This window comes from Peromyscus leucopus, chromosome 15 (assembly GCF_004664715.2).
Source record: "Peromyscus leucopus breed LL Stock chromosome 15, UCI_PerLeu_2.1, whole genome shotgun sequence".
Taxonomy (NCBI): Eukaryota; Metazoa; Chordata; class Mammalia; order Rodentia; family Cricetidae; genus Peromyscus; species Peromyscus leucopus.
In genome coordinates this window covers 80,470,788-80,487,616 of record NC_051076.1, presented here as the reverse complement: position 1 = coordinate 80,487,616, position 16,829 = coordinate 80,470,788, and the positions used below count along the sequence as shown (strand labels likewise).

Below are 16,829 nucleotides of genomic sequence, written 5' to 3'. Positions count from 1 at the left end.
CAGTTAATTACTAGCTGGGCGGTGGTGGCGCATGCCTTTAATCCCAGCACTCGGGAGGCAGAGCCAGGTGGATCTCTGTGAGTTCGAGGCCAGCCTGGACTACCAAGTGAGTTCCAGGAAAAGGCGCAAAGCTACACAGAGAAACCCTATCTCGAAAAACGGAAAAAAAAAAAAAAAGAAGACAGTTGATTACTTGTCACTCGTGGTAGCTTGTGGAGCATTTTTGAATACTGTGAGAGCTTGTCCCCAAGGAAGAGGATTCCATGGCCAGTTTCAATTAATTTTGCTTACTCTAAGTATTTGTTTGAATTTGTGGTGTTTTCAGCAATAGTATATTCAAGTTCTAAGAAGAAACCAAGGGCAAAAGCAATGGCCTGTAATGCTTAGGAAGTCTCCTGGATCCGTCTGAAACTTGAAGGAAGGTTTCTACTGCCTGTACTGGGGCTTTTGTTAGATAGTGTATAACCAGTGTATGGCTCTTTGAGGGGGCATTACCACCCCAAGTAGTATAATCTCATTCAAACTACACACACACACACACACACAAACACACTCACACACACACACACACACACACACACACACATGCACGCACGCACACAATTTTAAAGTAAGTGTAAAATGTTTTCATTTGAACATGATTTTTATTATCCCTCCCCCTCTCTCTCCCTCTGCACTCCCCTCTCTTTCCCCTCCCCACACCCACCTGTTTTCCACATTTCCCATTTCACAGCACTTGTGTCCTATGATGTTAGCCTGCAGAGATCCTTTTGGGTACCCCTCCAGGTTCCTTTTTACTTTTCTGGATCCCGTGTTTACTACAGGTTATATACATCTAAAGATTTGAAACTGAGACCCACAAATTGGAGAGATCATATGGCTTTAGTGTTTATAGATATGTTTTCCAGTTGCATGTATTTATCTGTAAATTTCATAATTTTTACAGATGAGTATCTAAATTGTGTATATGTACCACACATTTTTATTATTAATGCATCTGTTTCAACATTTAAGTTGTTTCCACTTTCTAGCTATTGTCAATAGAACAACAATGACAGTGGCTGAGCAAGTATCTGTGAAACAAGATGTCAAGTTGTATGTGCACATGCCAAAATAGTGGTACAGTTGGATCATATAGCAGATTTATTTTCAGTTTTCAGCAATTCTATGTACTAATTTTGAGAGGGCCTATACCAGTTTGCATTCCCACCAGCAGTGAGTGAGGATTCGTCTTTCTCCAAACCCTCAGCAGCAATGTTTCTTCAGTTCTTTTGTTAACCTTTGCCATTCCAGCTGGAGTGAGACAAAGATCCAGATATTTTGGTCTGTATTTTCCCTAATTGCTAAGGATGATGGACACTTTTCCAGGTTTCTCTGAGGCATTCTTAAGTTTCTCCTATTGTGACTTCTCTGTTTAGACCTGTAGATTATTCTTAATTAGGTTGTTTCTTTCCTTGATTCTTTGTTTGGGAGTTCTTTGTATATTCTGGATATGAATGTAGACCTGGCAAAGTTTCTCTCCAACTCTGTGGGTTTCTTCTTCACTTGATTGTCTCCTTTGATGTACAATAGACTTTCATTTTATGGATTTCCACTTGCCAATTGTTGGCATTAATTCATGGGCAAAAGGAATGCTATTCAGAAAGTCCTTCCCTATATTTATATTTTGTAGGCTTCTGCCTATTTTTTTTTCTTCTAATCATTTTATTGTTCTAGGTTTCAAACTCAGGCCTTTGACCCACTTGGATCTATTTTCTGCCAGAGTGATAGTATAGATCTGATTTCATTCATGTATGTTGACATCCAGTTTTCCTGACATCATTTGTTGAAGATGTTGTCTTTTTTCCAGTGTGTGCGTTTGTCTCTTTATCAAATATCAGGTGGCTTTAAGTTTCAAGTGCACATGTTTCATGCTTTTGTTTTATTCCATTGGTCTATGTCTTAGTTAGGGATTCTATTGCTGTAAAGAAACCATGACCATGGCAACTCTTATAAAGAATAACTTTTAATTGAGGGAGTAGCTTACAGTTCAGAGGTTAAGTCCATTTACATCATGGCAGAGAGCATGCAGGCATGCAGGCAGATATGATATTGGAGAAGGAGCTGAGAGTCCTACATCTTGCAGGCAACAGGAAATAGTCTGACAATCACACTGAAGGAAGCTTCAGCAAAAGAGTCCTCTAAGTCCACCTCCATAGTAACACACTTCCTCTAACAAGGCCAGCAATATTCCAACAAAGCTACGCTTCCCAGTAGTGCCACTCCCTCTGGGGGACATTTTCTTTCAAACCACCACACTCAATGTGTGTTTTTGTGTCAGTAAGATACAGATTTTATTACTATAGCTCTATAATCTGTCTTGAAGTTTGAAAAAGCAAGGTCTCCAGTGTTCTTTTTTGCTCAGGTTTGCTTTTGTCATCTTTTCTTGCTCCACAAGAATTTTGGGGTTTTGTTTTCATTTCTGTGAAAAATATTATGTGTATTTTTATTATATTCTATTGAGTGTGAAAATTTTTTCTGGTTAGATGATTATTTTCACAATGTTAGTTCTACTGGTCCATGATATGGGATGATTCTCTGTTTTATCATGTGTTTCTCAATCTTTTTCTTCAGTTTGAAAATTTTATTATAGAGGCCTTTCAGCTACTTTATTGTATTACTTCCTAAATATTTTATGGTCTTTGATGCTACTGTAAATGGAAGTGTGCCCATGGTCTTTTCTCAATGTTTTTGTTTTTAGTATATAGAAAAGCTACTGATTATTGTAAGTTGATTTTGTACCCTGCTACATGACTCTATTTTTGATTGTTTCTAGAAATTTTCTGGTGGAATTTTTGGGATTCCTTATGTTTAATATAGTATCATCTGTAAATAGTAATATTTCATTTCCTATTTGTATCCTTTTAATTTTACTCTCTTGCTTTATTGCTCTGACTATTGCTTCCAGCACCATATTGAAAAGCTATAGGAACAGGGATATCTCAATATTATTCCTTATTTTAGTGGAAATACTTTAAGTTTTTCTCTATTTAGGATAATGTTGGCCATGGGTTCATCATAGTCATGGTTTTTATTTACTTATTTTTCTAAGCCAAACTGTATCCAGCTTTATTAAAGATACTATCCATAAACAATCATGGTTGTTCAGGCAGAACATGGGCAGACAGTCATTAACAGTATACAAGAACTTCCAAACTCCCTTCTTGTATAGACTACCAAAATCAGAAAGCCACTATAAAACCTGATGAGTCTTCATTCGATGCTTTGAAAAGGGGGAGACCTTAGAGTGAGGGCTGACAGTTCACATTGAAGATGTTGTTTAACAACTTTTCACAAGCCGACCCTGACTTTCAGAGAACCAAACAAACATGGCAGAATTATCAATCTGAAGATCCACAATCTTTTATAAAAGGAACTGCTGCTCTCTTGAGGACAAAATGATACCACTGCAAAGTCCAGATTGCCTGATAGACTGGCAAAACCAATTGTGGGGGTCAAGTTCCAACAGGTGTCTGGTTTTAAGGGAGTTAAGTCTATGTTGATGGTACAGGGGAGGAAGACACAAAAATGAATTTAAAGTTTTCCACACAAGGCATTGTGTGCCATGGTGGCCACATATGTCAACACCAGAACATCTCTCCTGAGAGCCCAGAGGAGTCTTTCAAAATTAACAGGGAAAGATGTTTTCCAACATCAACCATCATCAATCCAGCTTTGGAGACATTTTGTTAGTGACACATGTTCCTTCCCCTCCTAAAACAATGAAGTGTTCTGTGTGCTAACAACATAGCTTAAAAAAAAGAAAACCAAAATTCTGCATTTTTATAAAACTTGATAAAAAAAAAGTATATTTCAAACTGTACAGTCACCAGAAGTACACAGTTATCAAAAATGCACACATCTCACTTAGCATCTCCAGCACCGTCAGCTTTTTGTACCTGTTCTGTTTTGGTGTCTCCGGTTTCTGCAGGATTATTTGCATCCTTCCCAGCCTCAGGCTTCCCCTTCCTCTCCTTGGGGACCTTCTCTCCCTTCTTTGAAGGGGCCTTTTTAGGCTTGGGCTCTGGCTTTGGAGGAGCAGGTTTAGCAGACAACCTTGCAGATCTTCTCTGTGGCTCGTCCTAAACCTTGGTTTTATATCCTTTATGTTGTGCCCAGATCATGACCCCCAGAGAGACCACCAAGGATGAGCATACCAGAATGCAAAAGCAAGGTTTATTGTTGTTACAAGTTGCAACGACAGGGAACTCATCTCAAGCACTCACTGGCCTCAGTGCAGTGAGGTAGGGAGGTGTTACTCTTTCTTGGGGAAGTTAGTTTTTATAGGCAAAACCCATAAAATTTCTTAGCGGGGAGGGGATTAGTATGGGTCCATCCTTGATTGGTCCAGTTTTTCCCAGGCCTGGACTTTGTCTTATTTTAGCTTATCTGTTTGCCCTGTCAGGAGTTTTACAACTCATCTCCGGGGTCTGGTCATGTTATCTATGGAGAGGGGCATCTCCTGGTTAATCGGTTACCACCAGACATCTTGACTTTGTTCTTTTGAAAACACCCGACTTCACCCTCTCCAGGAAGGGGGAACTGACTCACTTTTAAGATATCTCTTCCCTCATCTCTTTTGAGTTTCTGGGAGAACTGTTTCTGGATCTTTCACTTTAGTATCCCCTTCAGCCTTTCTTTTGGGCATGGCGGCTGGGAGGGACGTCAGCGCTGAATGCTGGTTTGGTCTGGGGGGTTGTTCTCGCTGCTTCTTCACACTGCTCCATGATTTTCATTTTAAGTTGATATATGTTCCCTCCAGTACTACTATGACTTTTATCATGAAAATATGTTGGATTTGTCAAGGACTTCTTCTGTATCTGTTGAGATGATTCTGTGAGTTTTGTCGTTAAGTTCATTTATACAACTTATTATAGTTTTTGAGATACATATGTTGAATCAACCTGCATTTTTTTGGGATAAATCTCACTTGATATTACTAGATAATCTTTTTGATAAGTGATAGTATTTAGATTGCTAGTATTTTACTGAGGATTCTTGTGTTTTGTCCACAAAGTTTGTCAGTCAGTCTGTAGTTCTGACTCACTGTTGCTATATTTTTGTGTAATAGAACAAGTTTGGGAGTGATCCTTCTGTATCTTTTTCTTGAAGAGTTTCAAAAAGTTTGGTTATAGGTCTTATTTACAAATCTGTTAGAATTCTGCTATAGTCCTGGACTTGTTTTAGTTAGAATGATTTTTATTATTGTTTCAACTTCCTTTGTTATGAGTCTGTTTTGGTTGGTAGTCTCTTCTTGGTTTAACTTTGGTAGTTTGAGTGAATTAAGAAATTAATTAATTGATTTTTAGATTCCCCAACTTAATAAAATACAGGCTTTTAAATATTAAATTTTAATATTCTGTGTTTCTTTAGTTCCTGTTGTAATGTTTCCCTGTTCATTTCTTGTTCTGTTAATTTGGATCATCTCTTTTTCTTTCTTCCTTTTGGTTTGGTAAGCCATGGATCTTTCAGTATTGTTTTTCCTCTCAAATAACTAGCTCTTAGATTTTTTGATTTTTTGATTTTATTTCTATTTGTCTTTTTAATGATAAAGTTTCAGTTGATCACTTTATTATGGTGTCATGAAAGTTCTCTCTGCTTTTTGGTGTGCAAATAAACACTGTGTTCTCTGACTCAAAGTGGCATATATTCTGTGAAGACTGTACCCTCAGTGAAGAGAGCATGGAACTCTATGGCTACTGTTTATTCACAACACTGTCAAAAATGCAAAAACTGAGTAATTAGTTTATATTCAATGTAAAACTGTTTCTGTGCAGTACAATAATACTCATGCCTTTTAAGTATAGTTATTGTACTAAAATATGTGTTTTAACACATGTCAGAATCATTATCAGTTATTAGCTTTTTTATGTGCTTGTGACATGCATGTGTATATGTATATTACATATGTATGTTCACATGTGTGTAGATGCATGTCTTGTTACAAGATTTTGGCCCATTCATATGGATGCCCAATGTTGATTTTGGATTCTTTTCCTCTGTTATTCTCCACCATATATATTTATGCAGAGTCTCTTGCTGAACCAGGACCTTGAGGTTCCATTAGTCTAATGAGCTAATTTGTTCTAAGAATGCACTGCATCTGTCTCCCATAGTAGAACTGTAAGTGGCTACCATGCCTACCCAGCATTTTCATGGGTCTTGGGGATCTTCATCTACCAAATCAACTCCCTAGTCTCTAGACACTAAACTTTCTGTCAAACATAATTATGATTCATTCCAATGATGTCTTCCCAAAATTCTTGTTTTAGAGGGCTCCAATTCTCTTTTTAACTATCAAATGATAAATACATCCAGAAGTCTGTGTTCTTCCCTATCACAGTATTCTGACTTTACTACTAAATATTAAAAAACATGATGTTCATGGAATTCTTTACAGTGTGTAAAACCAAATGATCAAATATGTTAGCTTCACAGAACCCTTGTGAGAAATGTGATGAAAAAATGGCCATTGGGAAGCATGCACATATTTTGTATCTGTGTAAATTATATACATTATACACTCAATAGTTCTTGCAGGGAAAGGAGAAAAAGGGAAAAAGGAAGGAAGGAATGGAGAAGGGAAATGGAGAATGGGGAAGTGGGCAGTAATTTTGCTGCAGGACTATTGTGAATGGAGACTGAGTTGCATGTGCAGTCTACTTCTGACTCATGTAGCATTTGATCTATGGAGAGTTCTTTATACTTGAAGTTTCAGTTTCTTCATTAAGAAGAATAACACCAATTAGCTTGCTTAATTGTTAAAGTGTTCTAATATGTTTTATACACAGTGAGAAGAATAATGAATTCTAAACAATGTTTATTGTTAAAAATCTCCTGAGGGTTTACTATTGAAAAGTGGAAAAAGGATCAAGTTTGGTAGTCATCAAGGTGAAAAATTACTGAAAGGTGGGATTGGTAAGGTTTAATCTCCATCCATTTTTTTAGATTCAAAACAAGATCACAAAAAATTAATTTTAAAAATATATTAAAGGTATTTACCTAAGTCACTAATACAATGCCTTCAAACAGATGACTCAAGTTGAAATATTCATTATGATCTTAGCAAATTACTCTTATTAATAGTTCCTTGTGTATCAGATTTTAAGTGGGGGAAATACTCATTTGATGCACATTTAAATAAGAATAATCCTTAAGTAATTAAATACTGAATTACTAATTGCCAACAGATTTTTTCTATGCCTCTACAGAAAGTTGTTTTAAATATTTTTATTTTATAATGGATGATTAGATGAGTTGGATTGTCGTAGCTAGTGAAAGAAACTAAAACTAGTGATAATGACTAGGAGTAATATGTGTGTGTGTGTGTGTGTGTGTGTGTGTGTGTGTGTGTGTACACACTCCCAATTTACCCAGGATTTGTACACGGGGAATGTGAAAAAAAAAGTCTTTTCTATCAAAGTGTTAAACAAGATCAAACTCAATTTTTAAAAACAATTGTAAAAACACTATTTAGAGGGGGGAGTTGGCTCAGCAGTTAGGAGCACTTGTTTTCTTGAAGAGGACAAGGGTTAAATTTCTAGCTCCTACACGACAGGCAGCTCACAACTGTGTAACTCTGTTCTCAGGGGATTTGACTCTGTTTTCTGATTTATATATGAGTAGGCACAAACATGATGCATATATACACACAAGTAAACACATGCACACATAAAAACAAAAAAATAAATCTTTTACAAAAGCCATTTGGCAGATAGTCAAACTTCTTCAGTGTCAGCATGTCCTGAAATTAAACTGTGTGTCAAAGATTACACTCATTGCTAAACAATGATTTCTGCCTACCAACTTTGTCACTTTAAACTAGCCAACTAGAAGAGTGTAAGACAAACTTCTGACCACTCAAAATAAAGCTAAGACCTTTTTGCATTAGGTAGAAAAATCCAGTGGAAATCCCAATGGGTGTTCTTACCTGCTTGATTTGACATGACTATACATCCTACTGCAAAAGTAAAGCCTTTTGTCTTGCCAAAATGCTTTGGATCTTGTAGACATTTTCATGATATCCTATGCCCATTTCTAACTCATATAGGAATAGGTCAATGTGTGTACAATAAAAGAAAAGAATGAAAAGTTAACCATTTGTGGAACAAAATGGTTCTTAAAATTAAAAGGAGAAAAGACCAAATTCACAACCGTCCAACTAAAGCAAGCTATATTTTGGGGTGCACCTGAGACTGGCCAGCCAGCTGTTGCCCGCTAAGTAATTTGAAGGAGCAACTCCTGCTGGCCAATTGAGTTCCTTGAGCTCCTTCCAAAGAGAGGTAGGGTGTTCACAGGGACAAAAAAGTTGGCTATTACACATTGTTAGAAAAATACAGTGAAAGAGATGGAATAAAGGTAAGGACATGTCATGTGAATCAGGATCCAAGTTTAGTGTAGGTTAAAAAAACCCATTTCTTGCTTTATTTCACATCTAAGAAACAAGAGCTTACTTTTAACTACAAATAGAAATCTTAACTTGCAAGGGCTTAACACAGGACAAACAGGAACAGAGTCTCAACTGCAAACAAAAACTTAAGCTGCCAGGTGTATTTTTCCTGTTTTGGTCTCACGTTGGATTATCAGTAGAAGCCTTTTAAGAAGCTTACTTAGTTTTCTCCCCAAATTTTAGTAGTCAAAGTTAATTGCCTATGGGATATTTATATATTAGATAACAATAAGAGGATATTCATATAAATAGTTATATTGACTATAACAAATAGTATAACTAGAAGGAAAGAAAAGAAACCCTTTGGAAGTATGGTGCATATAGTTAATGTATTTAGGAAACAAGTAGCATCTGGAATAAAAGCTATTTATTGAATAGGTAAGTGTAGCTTGCATTTTTAGACGCACATCTTAGATTTCATTTGCTAGTGTGTCAGAGGAAATGGGTATGAACATCTGTGTCATCGCCTGATGTGGTTCTTGACCTGCTTGTGTACAATAAGGTTATTCTGTTCAGTGAGTGTCCACACAGCTGTATAAAAATTATTTGGGGTTGAATAAATTTCCCATTAAAAACATGACTTAACCAAAAGTTCTGGAAGGTAACCAAGAGCAATGCCAATCTCCTGTACTGTTTTTGGTAGTCTCTTCGATGACCACTGACCAGTAGCACTGGAAAGGAGGTTTCTCATGCCTGGCATTGGGATTTCTGACAAGCAAGTTCATGGCCCTTGTGTAGCACTAGTTGGTCTGGAACTCTATTCAGGTAATGCTATTACCAGCCACAGAGATCTGCCTGACTCTGCTTCCTAAGTGCTGGATTTAAAGCATGGCTGGTTTTATGTAAGTATTTTTAAGTAAGCTTGCAAAACATTATTTCTGTTAGGAGACACTGCTGCTTAAGGTTGCAGTACACCATGTCTAGACAGCTCTCTGAGCTCAGTGCAAAAGGGAAGACTCCCTTCCCTAAGCAAGGGCTTCCTGTTCTCTGCCTGACCTTCTTTGGAAGATGACCTTGAATCTGAATGTCTGATGTATCTTAAGTATAACTTTTTACATAGTCCCCTGCAAAAGCTCTCCCCCTGCCATAGGAAAATGAGGTGTTGTGTCCCCAACTGTCTAATAGGAAATACTGCCAAATGCCAATGAAGCACTCTATGAGCTCTCTTTAGGTGAGGTCCCTGCTACGGTCCCTGCCCTGTATATTCTCCTCACTCTGGAATAAAGTTGAGCTGTCTCACTGAAGCTGAATCTTGGAAGGCTTTAGCCATTGATCTCACAGTCTTACAAAGCCTCTCTCTGCCCTGTTCTGTTGTTGTTTGTTTGTTTTAGGTTTTTTTTTTTTTTACATTATCCCTTCATACTAACTGTGTCCTACTATGATTCATGTATGTAGTGTTTTCAGCAACAGGTTCTGCAACAGATTCTTCTTATCACTGGGTTCTGGAGAATAAGCAGTATAGTGGCAATACCTTGTAATTTGGGTGGATAATTGTAAGGGTCCCAACTGACCAACAATTCAAAGGAACCCAAACCTAGCACTGGTCATGATGATATTTGGTCTCTGAATCTTTGTTCCCCATTATAGTTAACTTCTCTTAGACTCCTTAGAAATGCGTTATTATTTCAGAACATTTTCACAGAAGAGGTAGTGGAAGGACTGGAAGGGCCACAGGGAATGAATGTATGCAGCAAACTATGATTGCTAAGCATGACAGTGCAATTGCACACATGAAATCATAGTGGCTGTGATGTACACACAAGGACTGCATAAGAGCCAGCCAGCAAAAAGCCCAGCATGGATGGGGGAAAGGATCCTGAAGTCCCACCCCAACTAAGGTAATATGGGGAGCTGATGGCTTCTAGAGGAGAGAGAGTCAGTTCTCTTAGGGATGAGGCCCATAAATCAGGCCTTAGTACCCATGGTACTCACAAGAAGCACTAAGTAGACCCTATAGATTTTTATTTTTTAGAGATCATGTCATGTTGAGAGGGACAAGTGCTGAGGAGCATAGGAGAGGAATAGGAAAGGAGAGGATAGGGAGGGGATTTAAAAGCAATAATAATGAAAAATTTAAAAACATAAAGAAGTACCTTACCATTATTTTTTGTTTTGTTTTATTTGTTGTTGAAGTGGCCATATGGTTTCAAGGAACACATCTGAGCATAGAATTGATTTTAAAAATAACAATTTCATGAGACAAAGATTAATTTTTATGTCTGTAGTGGAATAATATGGAACACCTTTTCTGTACCTCAATTTAAATGAAGCCCAATACTATTTGTAGCATTCTTGGACATTAAAATAGTACAGACAAATGCATTTTAGCACACATAAATATCAATATTTTAATCATCTTTTTTTCTGACATTTTGGTCTCACTCAAAATTTTCTAGGTTGCTTTACATTAGACAAAATAAAAGAGAGAATAACCAAACATCAACAGTTGTAAGGAAAATGAGTCTTCATACTGAAATAGACAATTTGGCATTACATAAATGTAATTAAGTCAAAGTCTTTTACATGATTTTATTTTGTTTTCATTTACTATGAAACAGGACAGAAGTAGGCCATAAGGGGAACAGGTATGACAACTGGTCAGCAGGGTGAGCCTCCGAATGTTGACAGAGGGCAGCTGCCCCGGTCTGAACAGGTATTTTGTGAGGGATGGTAGCAGGAGGAGACATGTGGTTTTCTGTAACATGAATTGCTAAATGGTCTTATTAATAAAAACAAACCCGGAGCTAGGTATTGGGGTGAATGCTGGAAGATCAGAGAAGCAGAACAAGCCACAGCTTCCTCACCTCGCCAGTTCCTCAGCTGATCCTGTTTCCTCAGACTGGATGCTTCTGTGTCATCATCCAAGTGGATCTCAGCTGAACTGCTGCTCAAAAGCCTAAAAGCTTAACCAGACCTAATTCCTGGTTTTCACAACTTATATACCTTTTCTGCTTCCTGCCATTACTTCCTGGGATTAAAGGCGTGTGTCACCATGCCTAGCTGTTTCCAGTGTAGCTTTGAACTCACAGAGATCCAAATGGATCTCTGCCTCCCAAGTGATAGATTAAAGGCGTGTGTGCCACCATTTTTGGCCTCGATGTCTATCTAGTTCTGTCCTCTGACCCCAGATAAGTTTATTAGGATGCATAATATATTGGGGGACACAATATATCATCACAGTTTCCATGGAGGTATCATGATTACAGTTTTCCTTCCTGGGTCCAGTTCTCCACCTCTTTGCCCCCGTTTACATCACCTGCATCTTCCATTCCTACCTACTAGCTCAGAAATGCCTGTCATACACAGACATGTTGAGATTCTGCCACTGGGTAAGGTGTAAGCTTTTATCACATGGGACTTATTTCATATCACTAATAGTGGCCTCCAAAGACCATTAACTGATATAGAAGGGAAGTGATAGAGCAAGTAGATGAATAGGGTGATGCTGAAAGTGTGTTCATACAGTTTCTATTTTATATTCTTATTGAATACATATGAGTGGATAATTGATGACCTTTATGGGCAAACTGGATAGAAGAGAAAGGAGTTATGAGGAAACTAGGAAAGACAAGAAAACAAAACCTACAGACCATAGTATAACATTATCAATTTCTAAGTCTTCACAATCCATAATTTAGAGATTAACTCAATGTGATTTTTGAAATTATGAATTGGACTAGTTGAATTACAGCTATAAGAGATTGCTAAGATGCAGCCTAAGACACAGAACAGGTCCCAAATAGTTGTTTAAATCATCTATAACAATGAGATGAATAACTCATACATTGATTTCATATTGACAGGCTAATAATTTGAATGTATCAGTTTACATAAAATAGCATCAAGATGATGTTTCCAGTTCCTTTCTACTTTTTGATGTGAGCTTCTGGGAAATGTGAAAATAGTTATTTGCCTATACGCTTTAGTACCTGACTAAGGAACTCTTTTAAAGAGGTTTATAAAGTCAGTGTGTAGCATATTAGCCATCTTTACCAACATGTAAATCTGATGTCATATGAGCATGAGCTCATTTAATTTTCACAGGAGTTCTTTGCTTCATTTGTCATTCATTCCCATGCAGACAGCTTTTGACAACATACATGATGTCAGAAAATCTGAATGTAATCAGAACAGTTCACTGTGAAGTTTACTAGGGAAGGTAGCCTGAGTTTAAAAAAGCAACCCGTGTATTGAAATCTTTAAGTAGGAATATCACTTTCAAATTTACCTTCTGCTGTAATGATTTATTTCAATGTCTCTCTAGAATTTATCTTAAAAATAAAAATATCTTCCTTCAAAACAATAACGGATTTATGGAGAAATTCCCCTCTGATTGTATTTTAAAGGACACTCATATATATTTATTTCATCATGTACATCTTATAATTTTAAACTATGCACACATCTTTTTGACAACTCCCTGTATGGCTTTAGAGTCATATTTTGACTATAAGTTGACTATATGGAACAAGAGGCCTCTGCAAGTTTTAAAACTTTCATTGTATGCCAAAAGTTGTGTCTAATAGTGATTCATAATTTCTCTTAGGTATAGTTTCAACTCCTTCTGTTTCTTTTCACTTCTTATTTTTCTCAGATTTTATTTGATTTTTTAAAACTGGGGGTAGACGTGAATGTTTAAAACAAATCATTTTTTTACTGAAATTCATGGATCTTCGAATTCAATTTTGAAGCCTGTCCCAGAAATCTAAATAAGTCATTCTCTCTGAAGCAGGTATTGACACAGAGAATCTTTTAAAAGCAGTCTTCTTGTGAGATATACAAATTTATGAATTTAAATAATAGATTTTTCTAGAAATAACATTTTATGTAAACATTCTTGCTAAAGCTACAGAACTAGAGATAAGTAAAATAAAATTTTTAGATGTTTGCATAAGGTGACATGAGTTAGCTTTTGGGGTCTACATCATCCCAGGTAAGATAGCAGATTGAAAAGCCTCATTAAATAATCAAGATAATACACTGATCTCTATACTTGCAAGATACAGTAGCTGTGCATGAATTTGTCAGTCCAGGTGAGCTCTCAATGGAGAACAAACAGGAAAGAGCAAGTTGGTACACAGCTGCACGAAGCAACTCTGGCGAGAGTCGTCTAATACAGCAGTGAATCGTCTCCCCTCTTGTTCACGGGGTTAGTCAGGAAGAAAACCAAGAACTGGAGACATAATTGATGATGAGGTTGGTTGAAATTCCTAGTCATGGTGAGTCATGGAGGGCAGGGCTGACATCAGTGGAAGCCACAAGACAACACACAAACTCCACTGTACATCCATCGTGAAGCTTTGAGGGAAGCGCCACTGCAGAGCTAGGAGCCAGGAAGGGCAAAGAGATCTTTGTGAGCATAAAGTCTGGTGATCAGTCCTTCCAAGGCTGCCACAGAAGTCACAGAGGACTCCAAGTCTCCCCTGTCACAAACAGCATGAACTAAAAGACGGCACCAAGGAGGGAAGAGAGAACTAATTCACTCAATTCAGGAAGCTGTGCAAAAAAATCAGTCAAACTGGAGTGTACTCAGGACTCAAGAGATGGCACATCATGAAGACAGGAGTCAGGTTCCCAGTAGCCCTATCTGGTGACTCACAAATGCCTGCCATTCCTGCATCCAGAGAGTCAACGCCCTCTTCTGAATGCCATGGGCAACCATACACATAAGTAAATAAATGACAGCTAGGTAGATAGATAGAATAAATACATAGATAAAACAAATGGAATAAATAAATAAACTCAATCAAAAGGTTAATTGGTCCAATTATCAATAGAGCAATACATACCCTAAACCAGATTCTATGTTTTGACAGGAATTATAAATGCTACTTCAACCATAAATGTGGCTTGCTACATAAGACATCATAGGAAGAATGTTCAAAATCCACCCCACCAAGAAAAATACTGATTGGTACAATATGTCTTTATATATATTAATAGTTACTTTAAAAGTATTTTAAATTTTTGCTGATGATGCTATGTCAGGTTTAAATTAGTTCCTTCTTCTGATACTGTAGTTTTGAACAAAGAATATTTCACAGCTCTCAATGAATGCTTGAAACATTTTATTGCAGTTTAATATAATCGTTAAATATCTTTTTCTTTGAGTGTTTGTATTTTTGTGTGGTTGTATGTATGTTTGCACTGTGTTTCCAATTACTAACTCTGACTAGTAAGCCAACCTTCATTTATAGTCAGATCTTGATCATGAATTGTTTGGGTTGATCTATTGTAACATATGCACACTTTGTTCTTGTTTGTTCACCACTCATAGTAACAAAAAAGACCTGTCCTATAATCTTATAAATGATATTAGAATACTGTCTGGTCCTCACCATGATAAACATGAGAAAGTTTCCCTAATAGAGTTTTTTGTTTTGTGTTGACCACATTTAGAATTATTTCAATAATTCCATAACTTTCTTTTATATATGCTTATCCAATGCCTGAAAGACTCACTAATTTCTAAGCTTTTTACCACAGCTTGTTTACTGAGTTGTGATTTTGCAGATACTCTCTTTGTCACCAAGACATTCTGTCTGTATTTCTTTGTCCATGAACTTCAGTACTTTCTACTCTTTTGTGCCTAATGTGTCATAACGGTGGTCTAACATGCTCTTTTGTATTTTAGTTGCCCATAGAAATTGTACTCATGACACCACTCTTGAAAAAAAACATAACTGACATGTGTTTATCATTTTTGTCTATCTGAGCAGTCAATGCAGTACTTTAAAAGTGTGAAGTTTTAGATGATGCAACTATTCCTTGATCTGAAAACAGCTCTCTGCTTTTTACTTTATTTTTATTCTATTGCTTCCAATTTCTGCTTACCCTATATCTTTTTTGTTCTGTTTTTCCTAAGCAGAGATTATTTAAGAACGTCTCCTAAGTATGAGTGCTTGTGCCTTGGATGTTCCTTGAAATAGTGGCATCTCAACAAATATAATGTATAATATTTTCATTTTCTTCCATTGTAAATCTTCAAATTTCCCCTTGATATCTCCTTTGAATATTGTTTATTTGAAGCATGTTCAGTAGCTGCCAAATAATCAGTTGTATTCAAGATATCTTTATATAATTGATTTTCTAGCTAATTCCATTTGGGCAGAGAACAGGCTTTGTATGATCTGAATCAATTTAAGTTTATTGAGTCTTTCTTTATACCCAGCATATGGATAATCTTTGTAAACATTTCTTGTACACTGGAGAAAAATACTCATTCTGTTATTGGTGGGCAGTGCTCCATAACTGTCAGTTAGGACACACTGATCTCGAGAGCTTTATATTCTTACTAATTTTCTGTATAATTGTTTCATCAATTTTTGAAAGAAAAGTATTAAAATCAGCCAATTGTCGCCTGCATCCTATATCTCTGTTACTAGGTAAATATGTGTTTTCATCATTTCATCCATTTGATAAATTCATGCCTGTATCTTTATGAAATTATCCTTCAGCTTCCTTTGCAAATTCTTGTTTAAAATCTTTTTTGTCTTATTTTAAGGCAGTTATGTAGTGGGTAGCCATTCCAGCTCGGATCTGGAAGTTCCAACCCCATTGAGACTCTGGCAACTGTCACGCCTACGAGTCGGGGCCAGGGGTGGCACCTGGAGACCTGAAATCTGGATGGCCCAGCACTCTCTCTGTGTGCTCTCTCTGTGCCAGGATGCTGAACGTTGGAGGTGGACTGAGCAGAGCTCCAGAGAACACCACTGGATTGCGATACACCTTTCCCAGACCCTGAGACCTATCTTTCACTTAATTTCTGAGTTACGCCATTAAATAAATATCCTTTTAACTACATGGAGTGGCCAAAATAATTTCTCCAATACCTGGCACCCAACATGGGGCTCGAACCCACAACCCTGAGATTAAGAATCTCATGCTCTACCGACTGAGCTAGCTGGGCTCAGTCGGTATTAGAGAAATTATTTTGGCCACTCCACGTAGTTGAAAGGATATTTATTTAATGGTGTAACTCACAAATTAAGTGATAGGTAGGTCGCAGGGTCTGGGAAAGGTGTATCGAAGTCCAGCGGTGTTCTCTGGAGCTCTGCTCGGTTCACCTCCAACGTTCAGCATCCCAGCACAGAGAGAGCACAGGCCCACCCAGCTCTCAGGTCTCCAGGCGCCTCCCCTGGCCCCGCCTCGTAGGCGTGACAGTTGCCAGAGTCTCAATGGGGGTTGGAACTTCCAGATCCAAGCTGGAATGGCTACCCACTACAGAGTTACTCTAGATTTCTTTTGAATAGTGTTAGCATGACATATATTTTAAATATTTTTACGTTTAATTTATTAGTATCTTTGCATTAACACTGTGTCTTCAGAAAAAAATCATATT

The 16,829-nt window shown here is 37.2% G+C and overlaps 1 pseudogene; it reads right to left on the bottom strand.

The window, feature by feature from the left end:
* Nucleotides 1–3,902: 3,902 nt before the first annotated feature.
* LOC114702829 lies at nt 3,903–4,687 on the bottom strand (annotated as a pseudogene).
* Between the last annotated feature and the right edge of the window lie 12,142 nt (nt 4,688–16,829).